This window comes from Pezoporus flaviventris, unplaced genomic scaffold (assembly GCF_033815535.1).
Source record: "Pezoporus flaviventris isolate CSIRO_AGI_PZ_B2104156 unplaced genomic scaffold, CSIRO_AGI_Pfla_v1 ptg000031l, whole genome shotgun sequence".
Lineage (NCBI taxonomy): Eukaryota > Metazoa > Chordata > Aves > Psittaciformes > Psittacidae > Pezoporus > Pezoporus flaviventris.
Window position 1 is genome coordinate 173606 of NW_026892579.1, and position 24062 is coordinate 197667.

A 24062-nucleotide genomic window follows, 5' to 3' on the forward strand; every position below is an offset into this window, starting at 1 on the left:
TCAGCTGAGCTGCCGGCTCCTGGACAGGTCCTGTCGAGGACTTGAGGCTCTCTCGGTGGCTCTTGTCGCTCTGAGCTGAGGCTCCTGGATGCTGATCTCCCCCTCACCCCGGCTCCGGTGTTGAAGGCGTCCTCTCTCGAGCTACTCACCTCAGCAATTTAAATATATTTAAATAAACATAATTATCCATCAGTGTAATTAAGAATCAGACCTAACTGTTAAATTTAGGTATCTTTTAATTTTGAGTAGAACAAATGTCCATACACGGTTCATTAAAGATACCTCCTTTTCTCAAATAAATTTGGATCAGTTCTGTAGTCAACAGTTACCTGTCTGTAGAGTAGTATCAGAAAATGAGTGAAAACATGTTAATGAATGATAAAATATTTATGTCATCTTCTTGCTAGCATTTTGATCACCAGATCCCTCTTCCTATACCGCTATATCCAAACTCTATTTTCACACTCAAGCCCTACCTCTTAATTTTCCCAGATGACTGCTTCTTCTCCAGATTCCAGGAACTGATGATGAACGTGTGATGAAGCTTTACCACAGACCATGTGATACAGCTGGGCCAGTGGAGACATTTACTTTCCACAGTTTCCTCTCCAACCTCCTCAATCCATCCAGGTTTCTGAAATGCCAAGATCTGTAAAGGAGCATTCTGGAAGACAGAGGGGATTGGAGGCACCTGTGCTCATTGTCTTAGTAGTCATTCTTGGTCATTGTTAATGACTATGTAATGCATTAACCAATCTTATAATAAATTGACTTATCTATTTCCTGACTTCTCTGGGTCTCTGTTGTTTATCATAAAATCATAGAATCACAGAATAGTTAGGGTTGGAAAGGATCTTAAGATCACCAAGTTCCAACCCCCTGCCATGGGCAGAGATTATACATTCTTCTTTGCCTGCTTTGTCCTTTCTTTGTCTTTTTTTTTTTTTTAGTTTTTCCTTGTCACCTTATCAACTAACTTCAGACTATGCCTTTTTCCCATCATCTCTTAACCGCAGTTCACCCAGATCATTTTTCTCTCTTCCCATCCATATACCTATGTCCTTAATGTCAAATATCTGTTTCACCTCCTTCACATGGAGTCATAACCTTATTATGTAACTTATTATTACACTGTTGTATTATAATGACATCAAATTACTCTACGAAGTTGCATGCCCCCTTACAGACCAACCAAGGATTATGGCTCCTAAGTTTCCTGTAACTGTTTCACACACCACATTCATCCCTGCAATCCTCAAAACTGCCCTCATCCAGTTTTCAAAGACTGGAAAGCAGTAGTATGAGTTCATATTTTGTGTGAAAAATACATCTAGATATGTGTCTGAAATAGGAACATAATCTTATGTCTTCCTGAGTGCAAAATAGCATTTTATGTTGCAGTTGTAAGCTCTACAAATACCTTGGCTTTGCTACAAATACCCTCCTACTACATCTGTACCTAACCTATAAACTACAGCTTAGAGAGTAACAGGCTATTAGCACCCTGCATACTATAGCATGAGACACTACAGCTCCTGTTGATGTTGCCTTCAAATACACAGGGAACTCACAGTGCCTTTCTGAATGGAGCATTACAGGTTGTTAAATCCTTTATTATCTGTGTTGTGGAATGATGTTAGAGGGGGAAGCAGATTAACTCAAAAGAGCTGCTCTGGCTGTCCTGTGATCAGGTTCTGCTCTAGCAGCTATTCTCTTATCAGGAAAAAATTAGGTTTTCCTGGTGGTATGTGGTTGCTCATTGTCTTCAGGCCCTAGACCTTCTTCCTTTCCTGCCAAAAGGAGGTTAAAAGCTCATTTTAACTTGGGGGGAAAGGTGGGATCAAAAGTATCAGACACTTTCTGAAAATTATTCTCAAAGAGAGGATTTCCCAGATAAACAAAACCAACGTTGGGCTGTGATAACTGTAAACGTAATGTTGTGAGAATGGAAGAAACTCTCATGAGGAACTGCTCAATCCCACTGCACAGATAAGAGCATGAAAACTTTTAGTCCTGTGCATGCTGAGGATGTAGGAATGGACTGCCTCACTGAACCAGTGAGGATGCTGATGAATTCCAGGTGATGGCATTATGCATACTAGTAGGAATGGGGAAGTGGGTGATCAGGTGGAGACAACTAGTATTTTACAACAGAAAACAGTGATACCTCGTGGAGACAACCAATGTTTTAAAACGGAAAATGGTGATACCTGCTAGGGGGAAAATGCTCCTTTGGAATTCCCAAAACAGGCCCAATGTTTACATTTCTGGCATAAATGCCTTACACATCATGAATACTAACCTGCATTTTTCCAGTTTCCTCCCTCAGCCTCATTCAGACTTCCAACAGCACTCCAGACTCACTATGGAGTAAAACCAGAAGGAAAAAAAAAAAGAAAACAAAACCAAAAACCAACACACACACACACACAAAAAGAACTTAAAAAAAAGAAAGTGTGAATAAGCAGCAAAAGTTTATTTTTACAGACAGCAAAATCAGGAAAACACAAGTCAGGGGAGATTGCCCAATACTGAAAATAAAACCCAGGTTTCAGGTCTCTCACTCAGTACCCTGAACAAAATTTCACCTTTCCATAACTCATGTTGAAAAACTGTCAGTGGTAAAATGATAGTGCCAGGAAGGGCATTGCATTTCCTCAGACCAAATGTTCAAAAACCTTTTTGCTCCAATCATAGTGATGAGGGACACAAGAGAGATTTGTTGGGAAAAAAAGTCAAAGCTCTACGACGAAGGGGTGTTAGTTTGGAAAATTTTGTCACAAAGGTTTGTGGGACTTATTTTTTCTGCCTTTAACTAAGGAAATGAAATGCAAACAAGTCTCCTTTATAACTCATTTGAGATTTTTAAGCCCTGAGAACTCAAGAATTTCATTACTAACATTCCCACGGCAACTGTAACTTGTCCATACTGCACATGTATATGGCACCATAAAAGCTAACACTCCAGACAGTAATAGAAAATTTCTGAACAATACTTGTGTACTGTGGTGGTTATTGCAGAAATTAAAACGCTGATTTCCATCACACATCTTGTATCAAAATATCAGCCAGAAGGCTGAAGTAACATTGGATAGGTTTCACTCAACTGTTAAGGCACTCTCTTAACTTCCTAGGAGAAATTCCCTTCTCTACATTGTCCTTGAACCTTCTCCACCTTTACCCATGAACCCTCTCGACCTTCACACACCTTCATGCTGTCCTTGATTATGTCCACTACTATAAGCATGAGATGAAAATCGCTGCAGATTTGTTGCATGCATGGGAGGATGTAAAAGGGTGGCAGCACGCCTGCTGGGATACAGGAACACAAGAGGCCAAAACAGAGGTGGCATCAGTTGTGTACCAACTCTTTGGTCCTACCTGCAGATTTGAGGTGTTAGGTCATTCTGCTACTATAAAAGAGAAGCTTCCCACACCCAGGGTATGGGGTAAATTCCTCTCTATTATGCACAAATCCAGCATTCAGGGTAGTTAATCACAGTGGAAACAGAGCTTTGATGGTTTTTTCATGTGGCCTCAAGGTTGTTTGGCCATCAGGCAGGAAGTCTTGCTCAGGGCATCTATATTTAAAAAATAGTAATAAACTTTCTGTGAAATGTATAGCATATAATAAGCAAGTCATTGTGATACCATCTTTCACTTCTCTGATAGTAGTTGAGCTTGTGGAAGCCAAGCTGAGTCAGGAAAAAGTTGTCTTTATCTATGTATGTCTCCAAGACACACCATCTGCCATCCACAGGCAGAGAACCACTGCAAAGCTTGTCTTGGTATCGCCGTCTGCCATCTGGAGGCAGAACAACTATGTGATGTGTTCAGGCAGCAAAGTTCTTTGAGTCAAGCCGGAGTACTTGCAGGAATTCTGAGTGTGAACAGTATATAGGTCCTGACCTGCCATGGAGGAAGGCTTGGTGCTGCAGCACACAACTGGCAGCTGTCAGGAAGCCTGCTTCTCCTTCACCCATGTTCCCACGTTTTCTGCTCATGCTTCCTGAAACATCTCTGCTGCCTTTTGCTCTTCTGCTCTCTCCAGCACTGCTCTCAGGATGGGTTCTGCTCAGCATCTGGCTCACTCCTCTCCTCCAGAAACAGTTCCCACCAGCTAAAACAGGCAGACCATAATAATCAGGACCACATGCAAAGCAAACCGAGAAGGTCTCTCCTATTTACAGTGCACTTCTTTGTTCTGGCCTGCTGCTGGGGAAGGGAGCTGTGGACTGGGAGGGAATCACGGCAGGTTGTGGGGACAAGGGAGCTGGTAGCTTGTAAGGAAGCTGAAGATGGAGCTTGGAGCCAGGGAGCTCCAAGCTGAGTTGGCTGGGGAGCAAGTGGAAAGATGAAAATATGGGAGACTCCTGTGTTTTTGGCAGTTGTGGGACTGTCTTTGGCTCAGAGCACAGTACATGACTGGCACAAATAGCTATTTGGAGGAACAAGGGAAAGAGAACACTGTATATTTCACATACAGTTTGACCCTCCATAATCAAATTTGTTAATAATAACCAGCAAATAGCTGAGTAGTAATGAAATGATACAGAACATGTTCTGTGGAAATTTCTAGGCAGCACCAAAACTCTCATGCTGAGTTCTGTAAAACACCACCCTTTTAGGGAGGAAAGAAGCCATTTGAAAAACAGCCCTCCCATCCTCCCATAAGTCAGATGCAACAGATGGATTCAGTTATGGCAAAATCAATAGAACAAAGAAAGGAATTAAAAGTAATCAGGTAGCTGAGCACTAATGCATCCAAGAAATTGAATCAAGGCAGCAAAGGAGGACATTGCCAGTGACTGGGAGCAGAACAGGGGAAATGTCTGAAGGAGAGGGAGAAGGAAAGAAATTTGTGGGAGAGATACAGCAAAGCAGAGCTGGAGACAGACTAGAGTCAGACTCCCAGACCTGGAGTTTCCCCAGGCAGCTCTCTTCGGCGGTATCACACAAGTACTGCTCATACTGGGGAGCTTCTCATACTGGGGAGCAAGCTTAGCTGGCCTCTGTCGTGCAACAGGGTTAGGCAGATTCCCCTAGCAAGCTCCGCCTTGCCTGGTGCTGGGCAGGCAGAAGATCTTGGGTCTGAAGGTAAATCTGCATACAGAGACCTAACAGGAATACAGAGAAAAGTTTGAGAAAGACAAGTCCCCTGAAGCCAAAGATTGTAAGCAGGAGGGGAAGACAAGTAGCGTGCTTGAATCATATAAAATAAAGTCAAGCTCCACGAACTGGCATTCAGTGATTCTTATGTATATGTACATATATGGTAATCCATGACTCACATGATGGAAAAGATCAGAACAAAATATTGTAACAGTCTCTGCTGAGCTTATACTTTATGAATCTCTGAATTATGAATTTATATTTGAAAGTGCAGCCCTCTCTCGGGTCCAGCAAGATACACCAACAGCACTTTAATGGTGAACCAAATGGGAGCCACACAAGGAGAATAAAGTCATGAACAGCCAGGCAGCGGGGCTATTGTAATCGCTTTTTATACTACTATTTAGGAAAATCTTAAAGGTTCCCAGTATTTTTTCCATATGTGAAAAAAATCGGTGCAAGATTCTGGTCTCAGCATGGGGACGAGTATCCAGGCCTGCCTGGGAAGGTTCTGCTCTGCAGCTGGTCATTTTGCACAGCTAATCTCACAGCTGCCATGCAGTTCTGTCAGCACAGTGCTGCTTCCTGACTAGCACACTCCATGAATCTTATGTACTGTCAGTGCATCATGCAGAGAGGATTTTGTTTATATACAGACATGCACATGTGACAGAGCTCCCTGGAGTTGTGTGCCTTATAACCTGTGCTTTGACCTTTTCCCTTAGCTGGCTTTGATCAGACTGTGAGATTTTTGTTGAGGATGTGCTATATATGCAAAGTAGATTTCGTGCAGCGTGATAAGGACAAAGCAGTGGGATGCTAGATGAACAAACAAACAAACAAGCAAACAAACCCCAAAGCTCTACTAAAAATTTGATTTTGCTGTCATATGATTCTATTTTGGCTTCTGTTTACAACATTTAAGGGTAACCACACTGGTGGCTGCAAATTCCCCTCTTTAACTTTGCTGTGATCCTCCAGGTCATCCCATAACCCTCTTTTCTCTCCTTCATATTTTCCCACATAGATCATTGTATTTGCAATTGGAATATTGAAAATCATAAATACTGAATTGTTTGCCTGCCAGCCTTGGAAACACTGCAACCACTCCACCCATGTGCATGTTCATCTGCTGTCCTCCCATTCCACTGAAGCCACTGCCGAAGCTGTGTGACTGTTGTCCTCAGGGCTGCTTAAGGGAGACCATGCCCTGCCAAAGGGTAGGGTGCCTTTAGCACAGCTCCACAAGTGCACACATGAGCAGGGCCCCAGAGATGCTGTGGTCCCAGGAGGGGTTTCGGTCAGGGCTGGTGCCTGCTCCACCATGGGATAGAAACCGTAGCTAATTAGGGTCATTTATTCCAACCCATGGAGAAACTGTTGATTTTAAAGGGAACTATGTCGATCCTGGTTCTGCATGGAGCAGCTGTGGCCTGGCTGGGGTCATCTGGGGTGTCAGTAAGGACATGGCTGCAGTTCACAAACATGTCCCAGAATGACCCAAATGGAGAAGAAGGCTGTGGGAAAGCCCATCCCCTCCCCTGGACACCCCTTCTCCCTGGAAAAACAGAGGAAGCTGAGATCCTTCCCTCTTGGTATTGTTTTTGGTTTGTCGAATTTGAGAGTCCTGCTCAGAAATTAGTTAAGCTTATTACACAAGATAGTGTGAAAATACAAGTGAAAGCTCCTGCCCCACTTCTCCATGAGCTGCGCAGGTTTCCTGTTGTGCTGTCTTCCTTTCCAATGCTGTTTTTTGTACAATAATAACATGCTCAAAAGTCTCCAAAGCTCCACTTCAATATAAACAGCAAATTAGATTTACCCAGACACAACTACATTCAAATAAATTCGCAGTCAGAAACTGCCTCAAAGACATACAGTCACCTTTACATTTTGCATTATATATTTGAAAAAGCAGTGACTGCCCTGCTTTCTACAAATTATCTGCCTTGAATTGAACTCCAATTTTATCATACATTGAAAATGAAGAATGGAGGAGAAAAATTGGAAGGGAAAACCTGACTGACACTTCCCTATGTACTCTACAATGATCACTCCTTCAGCCAAGAAGGCTTACTTCCAGCTAAGGACTCTGACCTGTAGGGGGTTATATCACTGACAGGGATATTTCCTCTGAGCTAAAATGTCAGAACACAGGTTTTACAGCTCACACTTAAAAGCAATAGCTCTGAGAAGAGCAGGTACCATTCAGTAGGTTTGGGGTTTTTTTAAATCGCTGTTATATTCCTAACACTTGCACAATGACCATATCCTGAAAGGGGCAGATTTTCTGTCTTCTGATTTAGATCAGCATAGTTATTTGGATTTCAGGAAAGAGTTATTGTTCCCATGTGCAGCAATTTTTATATGGCCAACAAAGCTTTGTGATGTTTCTAACATATGGTGTGAGTGCATTTAATGGTTGGACTTGATGATCTTAAAGGTCTTTTCCAACCCAAACTATTTTATAATTCTATGATTTACTTGACAGCTCACTTTATATTTAGTCCAGAAGCTTGGGCTAGAAGACACAGCAGTGATTAGAAACTCCTTAGCTCTCACCTGGCTCTTCTCACTGGCTCTCTGTGTGGCTTGGGATGCTAGGCTAGGGCAGTTTTCAAAAACACCCTCAGAGCAGGACTGCTGAGTCTCTGGCTAGTGCTAGACACTGTAGGCATTCTCCTTACACTCCTATAAAAAAATCAAGTGGTTGGGGTTTTTTTCTCCTGAAGTGTTCACCTAACAACTTAACCGCCTAAAAGTTCCTGGACATAAATGTCTGTATCAGTTTCCCTGTTTCTAAATGTGGTACACTAATATTAATATGCTTCACCAACATGGTCCAAGAATCAATTATTTAAAATCTTTACAAACCTTTGATGTTTACTTTGAATCAGTTCATACTCAGTCTCTTTTATTTCAATACAGAATTCAAGTCAGGTTGAATCAGGATGTACACATGCTATACAGCATAAGGAGACCTTCCTTTACAGGCAATCCAGAATGGTCTGATTTCAGCCCAGTTCTAATGGCAATTGATTGAAATGTTTACTGTAAGTCCAACAAGTCCCAGCTGCAAGATTCCTTATGCAAATGTGCAGGTTGACTGTTGCCACTTATGCCAAGTAGCCTTCATACAGGGTTTCTGAGCAGCTAGCAGACTGGAAGCTCTACGTCTAGCCAAACAAAGTGAGAAGGCAGTGGGGAATTGCTAAAATGTTATAGAGGCAGCAGGGATAGAATAACCCCTGATTGTATCTGCAAAACGAAATTCTTCCAGCATAAGCTGTCTCTGAATAAAGCCACATTCTGGTGATTGCTTCAGATCTTTACTGACACAAATTACAGCCATTCACTTTTTTTCAACCAGTGTTGCTCTGCTGTGTCTGGAGAAATTGGCGGGGCTATGAAAGGGCTGCCCACCTTCCTTACAGCAAAGTGCTAAGTGTCCAGAATGAGAGCATTTCAGAAATAAAAAAAAATACTCAATTCACAGGTGACCAGCTCCATAGAAATATTGGCTGTTCTCAAGTATCTCAGGCTCTCCCCAAGGCCTTCTTCTCTGGGTCCTCACCTGTCAGTGATGAGATGAAGAATGTTTTGATGGGTTTCCAGCATTGTCACCCTGTACCCCAAATGCGAGGCATATGTGGAGATCTCTGTAACTGAGGTCTCCTTACAGGTCATCGTGCTGGGCTCTGCTCCTTGACTGGGATTTTTGGTGGGCTTGTGATGAATGGAAGTGTCCCCCACTCCCCATCTCTGTTACACATTTAGCACAGAGAAGTTATTAAAGAAAATTAAGCTTTAATATGTCTATATGAGGACAATCAATTTCATAATTTCATAATGTGGCGTAAGGAACAATGCCAGATTGATCATCTGATGACAAGCAGCTTCTCTAGGAAGTGTTATCCTATTGCAGGCTACATATTGTTGTTTTCCTAAAATTGCCAGGATCTCCTTAAATCAATCAATCAATCAAACATGGGTACTTCACAAGCAATTGCCAGTTTCTGAGTAAAATTTTCAGAAGCACCTTTGTTACTAAGCCCTGTTGACTTTGAGTGGTACTTAAAAATCAAATGCAGGGTCAGGTTACTCAGACCTGTCCATCCAGGAGTTACCAGAGGTTGCGTGCAAGCTGAATGGCAGTAAATGTAAGTATGCATACAAATGCAATGTAAATTGATCTAATTTAAACCTCTCATATCATGAAGTAAATTCAGACCTGCCACAGACTGAAAGTAGACACATGGAGAGGTACTGCAGCTTAGAGGACACATGGTAATCTGTTATGCTGCAGGAGCTGGGTGGTTGGTCTGGGCTTTTAGGTTCTCAAATCCCTTTCAGAAATGGAACTTAGGCACTTCAAAACATTACACAAATCTCGTTTGGATTTTGACAGACTAAACTCAGCTTTGTGAGCACCACATAGCTTTGGAGGCACTTTTAGAGATAGCTGCTACCAATAATAGCTCTTGGGGAAAAAGAAAAGCTATAAAAAGTAAAAGGCAACTCTGACATAGCTTCCCCTTCTCCCAGCTGAAGATACTATGGGACCTTACATCTAACAATGATTTCTGACTCCCATGCAGAGCACAACAATTCAGCTCAAATAGTCACAGTGAGGAGAGAACTTGGTAGTGGAAAACTGAATTCCCATTTACTTAGCTTTACTTTCATAAAGGTTTCTAATGAACTTATCATGTAACTTCCACAGCAAAGCGTGTAATCACTCCTCTTTTTCACTGACTAGTAGCCTCAGGTCTATTGCTAAACCACATGATACAATAAAGCTGTTGTTTTGTTTGAATTTAATTCTTAGACCTAACAAAAGGACACCCTGGCAGAGCTTGTTTAAAGTAGAAAATTAGTTACATCCCTTGAAGCTCAAAGAAAATATAATTTATTATACTGTCTTCTCAATGTCTTCATAAGCTTTGTCCATTTTCTGTAAAAGCATGTCAATAAATCAACCACTAATTGTTTGAAGCTCAAGCAAAAGGTTTTGTTTTCCTTGTAGTTGACTTCTGTAGGTGGAGAAACTTTTGGCTTCATGGCTAGATGTTCTTGGAATTAATTTTCCACCAGTTCTTGTGCTACTGAATGTCAAATATTTCTGTCACATCATTCTGAGGAGCTAAATCTAATTGCCACCTCTTTGAAATGTTTCTTTGAACATTTCTGTGGCTTTTTAATTTTTGTCTGTATTCTTTCCTTTTCTGCCTTTGGCACTTTTTTTTTTTTTTGGCTCCAAAGACTGTTCTGAATCTAAAAGAGCCTTGTTAGGACCCAGGCTACAAATTAAAATTGTAAGTAAGTAAATGAATCCTCACCACTGTGTGCTGAATTCCTTAATACTTTAGAAAAGGGTCTCAGTTGCCCTATTGGGCTGAGAGGGGAAGAGTGGCTGGTCATGGCAAGAAGCCATGCATGACAAGAGTCTGGCAGAGAAGGTGTCCTCTGGATGCCTTAAAAAAGAGCAAAGGTAGTTACAAGAATGCAACTCTTCCCTGACTTCATCTCATTCAAGGAGCTGCTGGAGGAAAATGCTTTATGTCAGATATTATCACAGTTTCTTTCCCATCATGTGGGTTATCATATACTACTCAGCATCAGTCCCAAGGAACTGGCTGCACCAATGTGCATGAGGCTCTGGCTGTGCAGCCCATTTCTTTGCTTGCTGTGGTGAGTCAAGGTGGAAGGCTGTCACATCACATCCAGTACAGTGTGCATGACAGCATCCTTTCTGCCATGGCCACCAAAACTCATCTCACCTATTATTAAATGCCAGTAGACGTCTGCACCTAGATTAATTGTCTAAACTCACTCTATAGGTAATGGGGAGAAACAGACACACCTAAAATGCAGTTCACCTCTTCCTAGGGCTTCCTAATTCATCTTAAACAGGGCAGATGATTTGCTCTCCTGATATGTCCATTTCTTTTCTTTGACTATAAAGGAAGTAAGCTCTGTAAGTCCCTAAAGTTAGTTTACATGAATGTGCTCTGCATATCTGTAAGGACTAATTCTCTTTTTACAGTGTTGACATGAGCAACATTTGTTGGATTTTTGCTTCTTTCTACTATTCGTTCTTTACAGACCACTAACTGTTTTTCATATTTTAATCTCTTTGCCTTTATTACATGTACGATGCACAATATCTGTTGTTTCTCTGTTGCCTTGCTCATTTACTAGACACCAGCAACATGATTGGTGCCGGCTGCATCACCAAACATTCACTCTGAATTCACTGACTGAGCAAAAGTAGCAGTTGCACAATGTTTCAGAATCAGAGAGAAATTCTACATCTCTTCCTGAAAGATTCCTGTAGAATCACACATCGTCTTCCAGATAAGAGAGGCAATGAAAATAGCAAGGATCACGCAGCAGACTGGGGACAGATGATTTCAGAACATAACTGAATTTTGGAGAGAGTGCTTGGGTGTGTTGGATGTAAAAGAATTCCTTAGAATTCCTCTAAGGAAAGAAAGGAAATTTTTTCACAAGGACAGGAGAAAAAACTAAAATGAGAGAAAGAAAGAGGGTTAAGAATGTAAGAAATGAATGAAGGCAGTTTGAGGAGAGTGTCTATAAATCGCTCTCACCTCCTGCTCTGCTACAACCAGCCCAAATGTTAGAAACGCCTGATGGTACCCTCCTTCCTCATGCTGTTTCTTCCTGCAAGCAGCTCATGGTGTTGCCCCTACCCACGTCCCTGAGGAGAGAGCCTTCCCTCTAACAGCAGCCAAGGTGAAGGGGTAGGAGAGAAGGACTGCAGAGAGAGATGTGAAGAAACTATTCAGGTCTGTCCAGAGGGAGTGGTTTATACCCTGCTGAGATCTAGAAAAACAAGTGGAAACTGTAGCCATAAGTTTTGAATAAATAAAATAAATATTAAAAAATAAATCCCAAAACAGTTCTGCAGTTCTAAGGAGAAAATAGTATTTGATTAAAAGACAAAACATGTATGGGGTAACTTTTTCATTTCCTGTTCATGATGAAGGTATTACTGACATTACTTAAACTGTGTTGAAGACATATAACGAGAGTCTAAGCAGATATAAATGTTCTTTTGGAATGTTATTTATAGTTCCTTGGTACCCAATGCCAAACGCTAATAAGGTTTATGAGAAACCAGTGGAGACTGTAAATTGTTAGACTTCTAATTTAAATCATGTTGCTGACTCCATTTGTTTCCTACACATTGATCTGACATTCAGATAAATCTGATAAAACTCTCCAAGTTGGAAAGAGATTTGTTTTCTGACAGTGGGAATCTAACTATTAGACAGACAAGGAGTGAGGTTATTTGGAACAAAGCTACAGGCAGTAATATACCACACTTGAATCCTTCTTTTTTATTTATTTAAATGTTACAGTATTCGATAAATTGCTTATGCAGCCATTTAACTGACTCTTCTGGAAAGTGTTTATTTGCAGGCACCTCAATGTCAGCAGTAAAATCAGCTGGGACTGAAATTTCATTAAGAAAGTCATATTTCATTATTACGGCCCCAGCAATCATCACTCTGTATACATTAAGTACAAAACCTATAGATTGTTTAAATAATAATACAGCTATGGCAAAAAATGGACATGAGCCAGACAAGATATTCAGCGTTAACACACTGGCCATACCAACAGGCTGGGCTGTTATGAGACAAATAGCTGAAAGAGTACATGGATCTTAAACTTTGAATTTCCTTTGATTTGCCCATTTCAACTTGCAGCCTTAATTTCCTTCAGTGCAAAGAAAACCTCAAGGTACCTGCTCTGAGCTAAATTAAGCCCTTCTGCTCTAAGACGTGAAGAAGAAGGCCAAAAAGGAAGGGAAAAGTTATGACAACCTTCCTTAAGATGTCTCCTCTGAATGCTTCCCTCAGGATAGAACGTGGTTTCCCTCCCTTCACACAGGGAAGGTTTAAGGTTGCAGAGGTAGGTCAGTCCCCCATCCCACAGATAGCCACAGGGTCCAGGGCAGGGGCTGGTGCCCTCCTGGTTTTGAAACTCCCACCATCTTATTTCCATTTCAGAACAGCTAAGTTTAGCCTTACTCCAGACTCCTCTGTAATGTGTGTCTACAAACCAGCCTGTCCCAGTTTAGCTAAATCAGCTTAAGCATTTCTTCTCCTAGAATACAAGTCTATGTTGTAAGGGTTTGGTATTCCTATGGAGTGGCATGGTTCAGAACATATGAAGCCAACAGAGAGAGGGATGGACAGACTAACAGGCAAGCAGGGCTGCAGCAGACATGCTTCTCAAAGCAGGTGAGAGTCCACAGCACAAAGCTCAAGGAAAAGTAAAGCCTTGACTTAAGAGGGCTTGTTTCACCCAGGTGTAGTCCTTATTTTTTTCTTCCGGTCACATACCCTGTCACCTGAGTGGTCTGGTGCACCCCAAACGTCACACATTGACTCAGAAACAAACTGCAATATTTGCATCTGACTGTGTTATGAAGGTAACTTTGGGTTTAGAAGTCTCATTTTAAAGAAACAGTATTTGGAAATAACAGCGTGTTAGGAATCAGGAGACGGAGCACTTTCATGGCTCGTTATGCCTTGTAGAGATTAATGATACACAGAATTCTATTCTTATATTCTGTTATCAGAAAAATTCTCAAGGAAAACAGGCATGTAGAAATGAAGACAGTTTAGATATAGTAAATAGAATAAATCATATAAGGTACTGTTATACGGGGGGTTTTGTATTTGCTTTTGAATATACCAGGATGAGCCAAACGAAAACCAGAATATCACAGGAAAATGGGACCAAAGGGGACTTTGAAAAACAAGCAGCTCTTAGACAGCTTATCTACACCTTCCTTCCCAACAGTGTGATTTCAGCCCTGCAGAAGTCAATTTGTGTCATAGGCTTCAGTGGCTTTAACTCAGCTCCTCAGTGTTTTACAGTCCCTTTAGAGCAAGAGAAATCTAGCTGGCCTCCTCCTATACACCAAATAAAACTTCCAAAATGGCACCTCAGCCTTGCTGACTACACGCTTTTCTTTTTTAATTGTACACATGTATCCCTGAGAAACCTCACTCCAAGTTCAGGATAAACTCATGTTTCCTCTGCTTGCCAGAATAAAATGAAAAGTAAAGCCCCATCAATTTTATTGCTCATAATTGTGGATAAAATGCAATATATTTGGCTCATATAAATTTGCTAGCAAATTATATTCAATAAAACCCTGGTGAGCAATTTAAAAGCATAAATCCCCCCATGCTGAAAAAAAGCTCATAAATTATACAAGAAAAAGGAGTGATTTCATCAAAGAGCCAAGCTCTGCCCATGGAATGTTTCAATAGTACTGGATTTATAGTTTTCTGGGAGACGATTTATGATCCCTAATTTTCTGCGATAAAAAGCTCAGTGGGGATTCTCTGAATAAAATATCTTTTAACAAATAAATAAATAAAAAAAATATTCCATCTGAGAGAGAATGCAGACAATGCCATTCTTGGAGAGCTGTCCCTTTTGTGTTCCATTAATCACAGAAGACCCTAATAAAGATTGCAGAATGAGAAAGGAAAGGAAGACCATTAGACTTTGAAATAGATGCATTGCACAGTTGGAGAGGGCATTTTTAGTAATAAATTCACTCTTGATACTTCATAGCCACTGTCTTTAAATAAGAATAAAATTATCAGACTGGTTTTAAGGAAAGGTTAAACATTTCCAAAACACACAGGGATGATTACTTCGTGTAAATAATCCAGAAGGGGAGGTTGTGTATGAAGCCTGTGCACAGATGTGACGTGTAATCACAGCTGGATGCACAGAGAGATTCACTTCCCCTAATTTTAGGGCTCTGATTCACAATCCTTGCCAGTGGTGGTGGCCAAAGAGGTTACTGTCCCCACGGGCCATCAGTCACCGGGCAGCAGAAATTATGAATCAGAGCACACATCTGTTACAGATCACAGACCAGGGCACTAAGGTAAAGTGAGAATAAGACTTAAGTTAATATGCCAGGCTGTGAATTATGACAGTTCAGGAGATAACTTAATGTCTCTTTGACTGCTAAAGGGATGGAATAGAAAAAAAAATCTTCAATCACCTTTTAGAAACTACATGTCAGATTGAGGAGTGTCCTCCCCCTCTACCATGCTAGTTCTCCATACACAGCCAATGACCCTAGTACACAGGAATAAATATAACTGTCAGGATAAGCAGGAGCAGTGAAAGTACCTACATCGCTGTGGTCATCAGCAAACACTCAAAATCTGTCACTGATCTTCCAGACTTCGAGAAATAGAAAAAGGGTGAAGGTGCAGTTCAAGTAGATTTCCCATTTCTATTCACTGGATTTTCCTTGGTTATTTCTCCTGTGTAAGGACTCTAGTCTAGGCCTCCAAGATTTCAACTTCCATAGCAAAAAATAGACACAAGCAGTTAGGGGCTGATCCAATGCCCACGCAAGCCAATAGACAAAAGGACTCCATTGCCTTTGTTAAGTATTAGATTGAGCCCTTGCCTAAACCCATGTAATACGAATGAAAATGCTCTAAAACATTTTGCTTTGACAGCAAACAATGGGCAGAAAAGGTCAGTGAAGATATTTGACTGACCAGTCTTTTCCTCATCAAGTATTTTATGAAACAGTACAAGAATTGCTGAAAATAACCTTGGTTCAACTAACTATTTCTTACATAGCACAGCAGATTAAGTTGACAGAGCTTCAGGAAAGAGGGGTAAGAAAACTGCAGCAAGGAAGAAGATTTTTCAAGAAATTAATTTAAACTCACATTGCAGCTCTGGAAGACTACCAGCGAAGTGTGTTGAGGCGGAACAGCTGGCTGAAAGGAAGGAAGTGTGTCTTTGGAAAGGTAATTTGTAAGTATTAAGCATGCAAGATTTGCTATCTATCATCTATCCCCACTCCAAAACACTTTACAAGCACTGGGCATTTTGCCCATGTCTGTCTGGCAGGACCTGGGAGTACTTCCTAGCTCCTCTGCCTAGGAATTCACGTCAGCTACATCCAATGATGTGTTGGGAGCAGACCCAGCTAGAGACTGGTCCCCTCCATCCCATGGAGAGGAAATAGCAACTTATAGCCTGGGAGGTAACTGCAAAGTGCCCCTGCTCTTCCCCTGATCTGGGCAGAGAGTATGTGCCTGGAGCTAACTTACCCCATACCCTTCTATTTGTGGCTCAAGCAGACCAGGAAATGGCATTCATCAAAACCTCGTTCACTGTTCCCCTAAGAAAAAAGAAACAACAAAACAGGAAACCCATAGACTACAGCTTGATAATTCACTGCTCTTAGAGTTGGTTTTCTGTTGTTGTTTGGGTTTTTTTTTCCGGAGTATCTGGACTGTATTTCTGATTGATCAAGAATGCAAAATAAGACCTGGGTTTTTTCACAGGTACAAGTGTTCTAGTTACCTACAGATATTCCAGCAAATAGATCTGTATGTTTTTCATCCACTATTGATACCAGAAGAGACTTTAGGGAATGTATATATGTAGCCGTATATTAACATGTCTACTTGGCATCCTAGTGTACCAAAAATGTAGCATTTTCTTATGCAGACAGTGGTGTCTGGCTTCTGTACCAAATAGCAATAACATTTATTCAACATAAGTAGAAGCATCTCTACAAAACAACAGCTCCCCACAAAATAAAGGCATTCAAAACTAGAGCTCTGTGACCCAATCAGGCAGCTGAATAGATTTCATTTGAGACAAAATGAAACTTATTTTTTATATATCTTGGAGATAATTCTAACATTTCAGTAAATGAAACATCACTGATGCTGCAGTGTCCTAGTGTGTCCCCTGAAGTACACCAACTGGCTGACCTAGGCAAGAGCTGTTTCTGTTTAGGAATACCTGTCCCTGAAAAGGCCTTTAAAAAATGCCTACTTCCTGGGATCATCCACCTAACTGGGATTAAAAATAAAAGAGATGGGGGGAGGTATGGGAAGTCAGTATGGGAAGCCATCCCTTAGTTATTTATCTTGGTCCATAGAAGAGGTCCAAACCAGCCACCCAGACTTTTACTTGATCCCATATGGAAATTCAGGTCAATAAACATGGTAATTATCCATGGCATTGTGAAGCCTCACTGCATTACTACAGGTTCCCAATGATCTGCTACCATAAAAAATAGGATTTTTGAAAAACCTGCCCATTATTAGTGCCTAAAATGGCAGATCTGGATCGCCAGAATAGATTATGTTCAGAGAAGCGAAGGTGCCCTGCCTGAAAGCTTGTCATTTTTCTTGTTAGCATAATCTGAATACAAGAGGTCTTGAAGCTACCAAAAAAGGAACCAAGCAAATAAGAAGCTGGTCCCTTAAACAGAAATGCACAAGAGGACATCCAAAAAGAGACAAAACAACTAGAAGACAAATGTACAGTAGGCATAAAAGAAGCAACATAAGCTGAAGAGCAGTCCACATGAGGGGAGGAGAGAGTAGGGGAGGGAAGGGCAGGGGAGGGGAGGCTAACAGTAAAAATAGGTGCTTACTAAATAAGTCATAAAAAAGCCAGGGACCCCTTGCCTGAATATCATAGTGTACTTACTCCTTTCAGTGTACTTACTCCTTTCTCCAGTTAATTTCAAGCATAAGAAAGTTGAAAGTGGCTCAAAAAGAAAGACAGAGCAAGAGGGGACTGTGTGCTTTACCAAGCGCCAGTTCTAGGATGCCCCCGAGTGTATCAATAGAAAGCAAGAGAAAAAATACCTGGAGGGAGTGCACTAACTTGCCTACATGCCTGCTGAGGCCATCAGATATCTCACGGTGTTTCTGGTCTACAGTGAGACAAATTGGTGCTGATATTCATGCCAAGCCACAGATACCACACTCAATTTGTTAAGGAATAACCCCAGGTCTTTCCAGCAAAATATTCACTCCTTCTATATCCTGTCAGTGAGCAATATGGAAAAATTTCCCTCTAATGGGTGAGTGCTGTGTCCTAAAACAAGACTGAGAAACCATAGCTTGTACTTCGTGCATGAAAGTACTGGACAATTAGAAACTCAGCTGAACCATGCAGATTGTCTGCTGATGAGGTTAGAAGCTTATTAAAAAAGCGTGGAGGAATTTATTCTTTGAAGTTTACAGCTGTTGCAATTTCAACCACAAGGCCAAGTTTACATCCATGACAGCTGAAAAACACAGCACAGAAAAAAAGAGATCCAGCTTGCTAATTACATGACCATTTACAACAGGAGGCTTTTGTTTCCTTCTATTTCTGGGGCCTTGTCAGGGCAAAAGGTAATTTGTTTCATACCCCAGGAAGATGAAGTCTCTTCTTGTTCCCCAAGATGCGGTAGTCTGGACAGGAGGAGTGTCCTGGAGCAGTTTCTGTCCCCTCTAGGTGGGAGGACAGACTGTTTTCAGTGTGAGTCTCTCCACAATGCCTTCCTCCTTTCACACTCCCCATAAAATTACTTCTACCGAAAACATACTTCTCTCCTAGAGAGAAGCCAGGATGGGACTCAACTAGAGATGAAAGAGAACATTAGTATACATGCTTACTTTCTTTTCAGGTTACCTGTTAAATTACAGCAAGGACTCTACAGATATGTTTTTCTTCTACCTGGATGAAAAGCTTAAGGCCTCTGTAATGACACTCTGATGTCATGTGTTTAATGCAGTCCATTGAACAAATGATAACAACCTTCCACTATCTTGATGTTTTATTCTTGATTGAATTAAGCTGCTGCCTACTTGTTCTTCACCTCTGAGCCAAGTGATCTCTTCACTGCTGTTCCAAAATCAGTGAAACAAGATTAAGACCATCCAAGACCAAACCTCGACATTGCCACATAGCCCCATTTCAAATCGTCTTAACAAAACCTTTTTGGAAGCATCCTCAAACCTGTAGGTTGCCTAGTCTGATCTGAAGAGCACAAGCATCAGGACAGGCATCTCCCTACATTCATTACACTGTGTGACTCTCAAGCTGATGTCCTAGGGACATCTGTATATGTCATGAACAAGGAGCAGCCTAGTGCATTTTTGTCTGTGTGTGTGGTGGACACAGAGCTACTCCACAGTAATTTTAACAGTGTGCATTGGCCTAATAACTGTTTATTTCACAAATATATTGGTTAAGTTTAATAGTAGACTGTAAGGAAAACAATCAGAAAGGAAGAAAAATGGCTTGAACTCAGCCAGCCCTGCAGTTAACACAGGACAATGGGGAAGTCATGGGCTCACAGGAGTCTGGTTCAGCTTCCTGCAGGGCCTACTGAACTGGTTGGGAAAAACAAAGCCAAAAGTCTGACAACCAAGAAGCACAAATGAACTCTGGCTGCAACAGCAGGACTCTTTTCAGAGCCAGGGAGATCTTGGGGAGCTGTTGAGGGGCACCAGACCAAGACTCAGGCACTTGCTGTAGTGTCTGCGAGTGAAGCAAGACCCTGCCTCAGTTGCCAAAGGGGCAGAGCTTTGGATAATTTGGAGGATGGGGAAGAACTGCTCATTTTATAAGTGCTTTTTGGAAAAGCAACACTGTAGTTTTGAGAAAGTGACTGACATTTTGTGGGCATTATTTGTCATCCTATCCTTCAGGGAAAGTCCACAGGCAACCAAACATGGCTGGACACTTCGTGAAATCTTTCCTCCCTGTACTGCAATGCCTGGCAACTCAAGGAGAGATGAGACCCAAACTCTTGAATTCTCCCTCAGCTGGCCAAGGCTCAGTGCCCAAGATGAGATCAAGACCCAGCTGCTTGTCGTAACAAACTCTGGCGGGACTATGGATACCGGGGCCACCCTGTGAGCCCCACAGCCCAGGTGGTCCTGGATCACCCTGGTCAGACACTGGCAGTTGGCTCCTCCACATCTCTCCTGCCAAGAAGCGCATCAGATAGTGCCTGACGTCTGAGCCCAACTGTTTTCTTCTCCTCTTGTGGGCTTTGCAGTCCATCAGACTCCCAACACCAGAGCGGCAGAAGTGTTGCTAGTCACGTAGTCAGTCAGAGTGGCAGAGAGTGCCTGAACAGATGCACAGAGCAAGCTTATACCATCTGGAGAAAACATTGCCTGCTGGTGCTGAGGAGGGTAACGTCTTACTAGGATGTAGTATTCTTTGCTATACTGCAAATAAGTAAGCTAGGCTGGTTTAAGACAGCTAAAATGATGTTGAATCTGTTAGCCTATTACTGATTTTGCATTACATTTGCAGTGGAATATGTACCAAGCCTGCTCAATTCCTGCCTTGCAGCGCACCGTCTCAGCATTGCTTTACCAAGCTGCATTTCAGTACTAGCTCTTCTCTTCCAAAACCAAACTGCTCATTTAGGTGAAATTTCATTGAGATTTCTGTGGGCATTATAGATGTGTATCCCCAAGGAAGGACATAGCCCTTGCTGAACAACAGCAAACACTCACTGGCTTATACGTATGAGGACAAGTGACTGCTAGGTCATATTTAATTTACCCTTACCACACTGACCATAATTCTGTCTGAAGAGAAGAAAATATTGCATGATAGGGAAAACAGGCACACCACAAACTAAGTGTACACCACAAAATCCAGTACTGCATGTTGAGTAAGCAGATGCCACTGGAAGGAAAGTACAATACTGTAGGTACTAAAAACCTTCAACCAACATCTGCATTCCTTTATTTCTATCTTAAAGCTGGCTTCATGATCTTATTTTCGTTCTTTCAGATGTAAAATGTTGGTAGCCTGTATCTGCAATTCTCTGAAAGACATTTTCCTTCTTGCTCAGAAAATAAGGTATTTTCTTGCTACAAGTGAATTAATATTCTTCTGAAGGACAGTTTCTGACCAAAACTGATGTGTTACTTTAGGGAAGGTCATATATGATCATAAAGAAAGCAACATTTGTCTGAAGAAAGAATCAGCAGCAAAAACAAATGTTTGTCAACCTCACATAGCCTGAGCAGCACCTTGTCCCTTAGTGGGACCCTAATCTTGAAAAGCAATGCTAACAAGGTGTCCTGGGTTCAGCAGTAGCAGTCATTTTTTCTCCTTCTTAGTAGCTGGTGCAGCGCTGTGTTTTGACTTTCGGCCTGGGAACAGAGCTGATAACAATGATGTTTTTAGTTACTGCTCAAATGTTTAGACTGGCCATAGGACTTTGTGAGTCTGGTGCTCTGCCAGGGAGGAGGGGAAGCTGGGAGGAAGCAGAGACAGGACACCTGACCCAAGCTAGCCAAAGAAGTATTCCATACCACAGCACGTCATGCCTGGGGGGGTAATTGGGAGTTACCTGGAAGGGCACTCTCTTCTCGGTTGGGCTTGTTTCAGCAGGTGGTATCGTACTCTCTTCCCCTGTTATTTCCCTTATCATTATTATTATTGCAGTAGTGATTTGTGTTATACCTTAGTTACTGGACTGTTCTTATCTCAACCCATGGGAATTACATTCTTTCAATTCTCCTCCCCATCCCTCCAGGAGCCGGGGGGGGGGGGGGGGGGGGGTGTTAGTAAAGAAAGAGGGGGGGTAGTAGAAACTGTGTGGCTGACTGGGTTTAAACCACAATACAAGGGAAGAACTGTCCCATAAGAGCAGAAGTCTTTTTCCCTTCTGTCCACAGCTGCTCATAGAAACTACAGCTCAAAATCTCAGCAGGGAGCTGGATGCGGAGTACCTCACAGTTTGGATGAACAACTTGAGAAATATTACAGGGGCCCAATTTTAAAGGACTCCTCTCAAAAATCAGGCTTTCTTTTGAACATCATAAGTATCACCAGTCAGATGCTAAGATCTTGGATAGAAAGCGCCTCTTCCTATAGCAGCAGGCACATCTTCACAATAGGAACAGAGTCTGCTGTTTGTAATGCTTGGCATTCTAACCTCAAGTAAATACATAAAGTAATCTGCAGGATATGTCTTTGAGTATGCTTGCATGGTAATAATGGTGTTAAAGTAGAACAGGCGTATGATTTATTATGCCTTGTGAAATAAAGCAAAGCCAATCTTTTCCCACCACGGAAGTACCATCACAGTAGAAAATGGAAACAAGAAAAAATGAAATACCACCCAGGCCTGGTTCAAGCATGCAAACTTTCTAATAAAATATCGGAACCAGATGCTGCTAAAGATGAGTGATAATTAAAGAAGATAAATTAAAGAAATGTTTTTCCAGGGAATGACTCTACTGCAGACAAATTGTTTCAGCATGGGGAAAAAATATAATAAAATTACTGCTGCTGCCTGTTTTCAAAAGTTTCCATTAATAAGTCAAGGCAGGTTCCCTGCTAAATTCCCTCATATCCAGGCTCCCTCTTTGCCTCTGTTGGTTTAATCTCGGTGTGGTTTAGCAGAGTGAGCAGAGGATTGAGCGCCAGGAACTCAGTTCCAGCACTGACTCACTGTGTGGGCTCCCTTATGTCATGCTCAGGGCAGGTCAGCCTTGGAAAGCACATCTCTAAAAATGGTTTTGAGGGGTGCAGAGCCTGACGGTGTCTCTACTCTTCGTGTCAGATGTGCACAGTTCACCAGAGGTTCTCCCCTGCCTGGTAGTCCAGCAAACTGAGCTCAGGCTAAGCTGGTGTGATGTGATTTTGTTCGGTCTGGTGTCTCATCACAAGCAGTGAGTACAATGGAAGCCAAATTGTACAGACACCTGTGCAAACTCACTTCAGGAAACATGGCTGGAGCGCTGCAGATGAAGGGCAGATCCAGCAGACCCACTAAGACCACCCTGGAGCTTTATGTGCCTGTGTATAAACTCATCTTAGTACAGGTTGTTGTTAAGTTTCATTTTGGCTAAACACAAGATGATGTTTAAGCCCCTCAAAGACTTTTAATTTCTTTAGATTTCTTGCATGCAGAAAGGTGCCTGTCCAATAGCTGTAGGCATTTTCATAGCAAATAAAATAACATGCTGCACTGGGAAAGGAAAAAAATAAAATGAAACCATGTAAATACATGGCCTACTTCCCTTTTAACCACATGTTCCCCAGGCTCATAACCTCTGTGAATGCCTATGAGGAATAATGTGGTTTGCAGTTTGCCTTTAAAGTCAACAAATCTGGCCTGTTTCAGGCTGAACAAGGGTTCAGACACAAGATCGGGTTCCCCTTGCTTAATGAGCTGCCATGCAGCGAGCATCTGCATGAGCACAGTTCACACATGGTGAGTGCAAGGTGAAACAGCACAGCTTCAGCCAGCCTCACCAAGGTTCCTGTCCCCGGGCTTCTGCCTTGCTTGCCCGAGGGCTGAGATGATGTGTATGGCGGGTCAGCGCAGCTCAGTGGCCGCTTCCCTGCTTGCTAAGCTGGGGTAACAGAGCTGCGTGAATTGCATGCAAATGTCAAAGCAAAGACAGCTTCATGAAGGACACTGGGCTCACTGCTCTTTGTCCTGCATAATGAAGTCAAACCAAATAGAAGAACAGGTATGGGCCTCTCAAGCATGCAAGCTCTTAGCTATTTGGAGATGTTTTAGCTAAAACTGAGAATTTATACTCAATTTGAGTCTCCATGCAAGATAAGTCTGTCCTGCAGGTCCTATCCCCACCACTACCATGGCAAGGGGAGCTGCACTGGGTGCCTTCCCCTTTCAGGCCTACGGAGAGGAATCCATGCACAAGCGGACGAGGAGTAGGTGGCAGTAGCTATGGCTGCTTCCAAAAGGGTAACAGCCATGATCTGCTGGCCAGACTTGCACAGGGAAGAGCAGTGCTGACTACAGCTCTCACTTGATCCTCTAAAACATGCTTTAAAAAATCCTCTATTAAGATGCTCTACCCCCTTCAAATTTGAAATAAGGGAGTATTGGTTACACATTTCATAGGGAGCCTGGCGACTTCTCAATCTCTGCTTCAGTCCTCATGCTACTGATGCCATGGGGCATCTGCCCAAGTCATGCTTCTCTCCTGCAAATCTGTCCCCACATCCTTCTGCAATAGATATATTGTCAAAAGGGCAGAGATAAAGAAACAATGGGGAGGGGAGGGGGGGGGAGGGGAGGGAAGGGAAGGGAAGGGAAGGAGAGAAGAGAAGAG

General features: G+C 42.1%; 1 long non-coding RNA gene across 1 annotated transcript; it reads right to left on the reverse strand.

Annotated features, from left to right (window-relative positions):
* Positions 1-268: 268 nt before the first annotated feature.
* On the reverse strand, positions 269-2406 carry LOC133273404 (uncharacterized). Its single transcript, XR_009744770.1, has 2 exons — positions 2303-2406; positions 269-664 (listed from the first exon to the last, which is right to left on the reverse strand). It is a non-coding gene; the product is annotated as an uncharacterized LOC133273404 (long non-coding RNA).
* Positions 2407-24062: the final 21656 nt, after the last annotated feature.